The sequence below is a fragment of the Eumetopias jubatus genome, unplaced genomic scaffold (genome assembly GCF_037043125.1).
Source record: "Eumetopias jubatus isolate StellerSeaLion01/CBP00866 unplaced genomic scaffold, mEumJub1_p1.0 scaffold_1, whole genome shotgun sequence".
In the NCBI taxonomy this organism is placed as follows: domain Eukaryota; kingdom Metazoa; phylum Chordata; class Mammalia; order Carnivora; family Otariidae; genus Eumetopias; species Eumetopias jubatus.
In genome coordinates this window covers 192,567,090-192,572,212 of record NW_028274807.1, presented here as the reverse complement: position 1 = coordinate 192,572,212, position 5,123 = coordinate 192,567,090, and the positions used below count along the sequence as shown (strand labels likewise).

Sequence of the window (5,123 nt, the reverse complement as noted above, 5' to 3'; positions counted from 1 at the left end):
TACAGTGTATCGTGGGTCTTCTCTTCACATGCTAGGGTCCTGAGAGAAGGGGGCAGGGACTGCTGGCTCCTCTCAGGGCCACACCCGTGCCTGCCTTCCCCACCCCACTGAGGAATGTGTGCATGAGCTACGAGAGGGAGAGGGGAAGGGGGAGGGGGAAGGGGGAGGGGGAGAGGGAGGGGAGAGGGGAAGAGGGAGAGAGGGAGAGGGAGAGAGGGAAAGGGAGAGAGGGAGGGGGAGAGGGAGAGGGAGAGAGGGAGAGAGGGAGAGGGAGAGAGGGAGAGGAAGAGGGAACGCAGCAGTGCCGGGCTCTTACCAGGCTCCTAGATCACCCGGCCCAAGAAATAGACCAAAAGGTAGGGAAAGAGAAGCAAAACACATCCTGACACTCTGGAGTGCATTTCAGGACCCTGGCAATGACAGTTCCCCACCCCCCCCACCCCCCACCGGCTGGGATAGGGATCCTTGTAACAGGATAAGGGCTCTGTGCTTTTTCAAACTTTCGTTCAGTCCAGCCAGGGAGGCAGAGAAATACAGGTGCCCAAAGTTCTAGACCAGCACGGACGCTACTGTGCAAGAAACGGGCAAGGCGGGGAGGATGGTACAGAGTCCAGGTTCCAGGACAGGCTGAATTTCAAATATTCTGGTCTGTCAGACCGCATATCCCAATTTTGGGCAAAAATATGGTCATTAGGAGAAAAGCCCAAGAGAGGCTGAGAAAGGGCCAGTGGCTTTGGTATGAGGGACACATGTTCAGACAGCATCTCTTACCCATAGTCTTGAAGCCCCAAATCACCAAGAAACTGCCCCAGCCAAGAGCTCTCCTGCTTCTTCAAGCTATTTGGTTCTTTAAGGGGGTAGGACTTGGGTAGGTCTTGGAGGAGTCAAGAGATGGGTAAGAAAACGAAAAATTCCCCATTTATTCCCTAAAGCTGTCTCCTAAAGCCCATGAAAGGGAGACTACAAGGATGGGGTCCCAACTGCTCTGGCCAGAAACCTTTAGCATTTCACTCCAAAAACTAAGGCTGCAGCTGTGGGGCTAGAGAGGAGTGTTAGGCACAGGTGCTGGGGCGTCCATCTGCACAGAGGAGACCCCTGCCCTCCAGAACTTCCTCCAGCCTATTTTCTCTTGCAGTAATACCCCTAGGCCTTCAGAGACTGGAGCCACCCCAATGCTTGGCAGGGTTTTGGTTTCTTTCTGTGCCCCCAGGAGCCACTGTGTTTCTGCCCCACAGGGATGGGAAGCCCCTGGAAACAAGGACCAAGAACCAGACTTGGAAACCATCACCCTCACCAGTGTCACCCATCGTTAGCAGCCGCCAGCTGCCCCACACTGTCATGGATGTACAGACTGGATCTCCTTGGTCTTGAGGCAGAGATCACAAGCCCAGACGGCGGAGGCCTCAGTGGTCAGCAGCCCATATGTGCTCTGTCATGCCTGTGCGCTCGTGGTGGAACCACTTTTGGCAGGAGGCCTCACACAGAATGGCATGCTGCTCATCATTCACCTCACTGCAACAGGCATCACACGGGTACACCAGGCCTGGGGGAGGCCAAGGCACTGAGCCCCTACCTGCCTGGCTGGGGGGTGCCAAGCTGTTGGCATCCACAGTTCCCCCACCCTACCTACTGCTATTTGGGGGGAAACTGGGCTGATTCCCATTAACAGCAGCAACTGTGGAGCATGAGTAAGACTCCTGGGGAAAAGCACTGTGGGCAGGTGGATTCAAGGGCTTTCCCCCATCCTCACCACCAGGGCCAGGAAAGCCAGGGTCTGGACCAGGGAAGAGACTTGGGTGGAGGGCAGGCTGGGGAACCCTTGACCAGGTCTCTGGAGGAGAGGGGCCAAAAGGTGCTCCTGGCTGCACAAAGCGTTGGGGGAGAAAAGGGGCAGCTCCCCTCTGGGAGGTTGTCCCATGGTGGGTGAGGTCATGGGGCCAATCCCCCTAATAGGCCTGGCATCATCTATCCACCAAGAGGGCTGAAGTTCTGACCCAGAGGCTGGTTGAAGGGCTGGGTAGGAAAGTTCATGTTGCCTGGGGGTAAGTAGCCAGGGCCCTGGGGAGGGGTGTTCATGTTGAAAGCAGGGCCCATAGGGTTGGGAGGGAAGGGGGGCGCTGTCAATGAAGAGGCCGGGGACTGCCTCCACCCCCAATGCCATAGCCTGGGGATACCTGGCCTGCCACGCCCCCCTGTACACAGAAGCCTCCAAAGGGGACAGGACACCAAGGAATGGGGGGGCTGTGCCCCCCATCTTGGGGGCTCCGAAGTCATCAAAAGCTGCAGGCTCCACCTGGAGCCTGCACCAATCAAAACAGTTGGATGCAACCAGGTGATCCACCATGGGAGTCAGGCATGGTGCGAACTCTGTGCCCTTAGTATTTGACCCCCTTTGCTTCTTTTCTGGGCTCTTCATCTGCAGACCTGCCTTGCCCTGCTTCCTCCTGGTGCTAGGCAGAGCAGGGGGTGTATGGGGCAGCCACCTCCCTCCAGCTTGTCAGGTGGGGCTGGCGCTGAGGTGGCTGTGGGGGCAGGGGGCCAGGGTCAGTGTGATGGGGGACAGACTCATCCTCAGGGGGACCATCCCTGGGAGGGGGATCAGGGTACCCTCAAGGAGTGGCCATGCCAGGTGGTGAGGCCAGGTACCGAGCAGAGTGTCAGCCGCCCACCCCCAGGAGCAAAAATTCTAAACAAAATTTTAGCGAGTCAAATCCAAAACTGTATTAAAGGATAACACATCAAGACAAAGTGGGGTTAATCATAGGAATACAGTTGGTCTAACATTCAAAAGTCAATCAGTGTTAACATACCAATCATATTCACAAACAAAAAAACCATATGATCATCTCAATAGATTCAGGAAAAGCATTTAACAAATTCAAAGCCCATGCCTGATTAAAAAAAAAAAAAAACTCAGCAAACTAGGAATAGAAGAGGACTTCATCAACTTGATAGAGGACAGCTATAAAAAAAATCTACAGCTAATATCATACTTAATTATAAAAGGCTGAATGCTTTCCTTTAATATCAGGAACAAGACAGAGATGTCCACTCTCACCAATGCTATTCAACATTGTATTGGAGATTCTAGCCAGTGCCATAAGGCAAGAAATATAAATAAAAGCCATCTACTGGAAAAAAGTAAAGCAGTCCTTATTCAGAGATGGTATAATCTTCTAGATAAAAAATATGATGGGGGGACGCCTGGGTGGCTCAGTTGGTTAGGCATCTGCCTTCGGCTCAGGTCATGATCCCAGGGTCCTGGGATCAGGTCCCGCGTCGGGCTCCCTGCTCAGCGGGAAGCCTGTTTCTCCCTCTTCCACTCCCCCTGCTTGTGTTCCCTCCCTTGCTGTCTCTCTCTGTCAAATAAATAAATAAAATCTAAAAAAAAAAAAAATGGAATCTACAAAAAAAATATACTAGAACTAGTAAATGAGTTTTTTTTTAAGTTTCTGGGATACAATATCAGTCTACAAAAGTCAACTATATATTAGGTATTTTGATCCACACTTTTGAATGAAAAACTGAAAATTGAATTTAAAAAATGACATAATTTATAACATCAAAAATAAGACAGGCTTAGGGATAAATCTGACAGAAGATGTGAAACATTTGTACCATGAAAACCACAAAATATTGCAGAGAGAAATTAAAAAGATATAAATAATGGAGAGATATATTTTGTTCATGGATCAGGGGGCAATATAATTAAGATGTCACTTCTCTCCCAATTTATCTATAAATTTAATACAAACCCAATCAAAATCCCAGGAAAAATTTGTCTAGAAATTCATAAACTTCTGCTTCTTCAAAAGATGCTGTTATGAAAATGAAAAGACAAGTCACAAACTAGGGGGAAACTGCAAACCATATATCCGAAAAAGAACTTGTATCAAGAATATAGAGAGAGGGGACACCGGGATGGCTCAGTCAGTTAAGCGTCTGACTCTTGGTTTCAGCTCAGGTCATGATCTCATGGGTCCTGAGATCAAGCCCCACAAGAGGGCTCCGCACTCAGCAGGGAGTCGGCTTGAAGATGCTCTCCCTCTGCCCCTCCCCCCATTTGTGTGTATGCTCTTTCAAATAATAAATCTTTTAAAAAATAATATATATAAAGAACTCTCAAAACTCAACCAGTAGAAATTAAACAACTCAATTTTTTAAAAGATTTTATTTATTTATTTGAGAGAGAGAGAGAGAATCTCAAGCAGATTCCCTATTGAGTGCAGAGCTGGACACAGGGCTCGATCCCAGGCCCTTGAGATCATGACCTGAGCTGAAGTCAGATGCTTAACTAACTGAGCCACCCAGGTGCCCCTTAAACAACTCAATTTTTAAAATGAGCGAAAGATTTTAGCAGACACTTTACCAAAAAAAAAAAAAATCCAAAAAAACCCCCCAAAACCATATAGACAAGTAATAAAGAAAAGAAAAGATATTCAATGTCACAGGTCATTAGAGAAATGCAAATTAAAACCCCAATGAGATATTACAAACCTATCAGAAAAGCTAAAAATAAAAAGGCTGACCATACCAAGTGCTGGGTAGGTGTACAGAAAATGGAACTCATACACAGTTGGTGGAAACAAATTAGTACAACCACTTTGGAAAAGTTTGGCAGTTTCTTAAAAAGTTGAACAATCACCTACAATATGATCCAGCAATCCTATTCATACAATTCCTAGGTATTTACCCCACAGGAAAGGATGTATATGTATATATATATACTTGTACATGAGTGTTCATAGCAACTTTATTTGGAATAGCCAAAAGCTAGAAATGACCCAAATGTCCAACTACACGTGAGTGGATAAGACATTTTTGTTATGGCCATATAATAGAATACTACTCAGCAAAAAAAGTAATGAACTATTGATACACACAACATGAATGAATCTCAAAACAATCATGCTGAGTGAAAGAAGTTAGACCCCTCTCTGCACTGCTGGAGCCCCTCACTCCCTGGAAATGTACATGGGTACCAAATTTGTCTCCATGCCCTCACTAGTCAGGAGCACCTCTCAGCTGCTGAGCTGACCACTTTTTGCAGCAGTGCTAAAACAACCAGAGACACTGCCAATGAGAGCCTCAGGAGCTGGGCAGCCTCACTTACCCCTAGCCAT

General features: G+C 47.9%; 1 pseudogene; it reads right to left on the bottom strand.

The window, feature by feature from the left end:
- Window positions 1-1,299: 1,299 nt before the first annotated feature.
- Window positions 1,300-5,123, bottom strand: LOC114214634 (pygopus homolog 2 pseudogene; annotated as a pseudogene).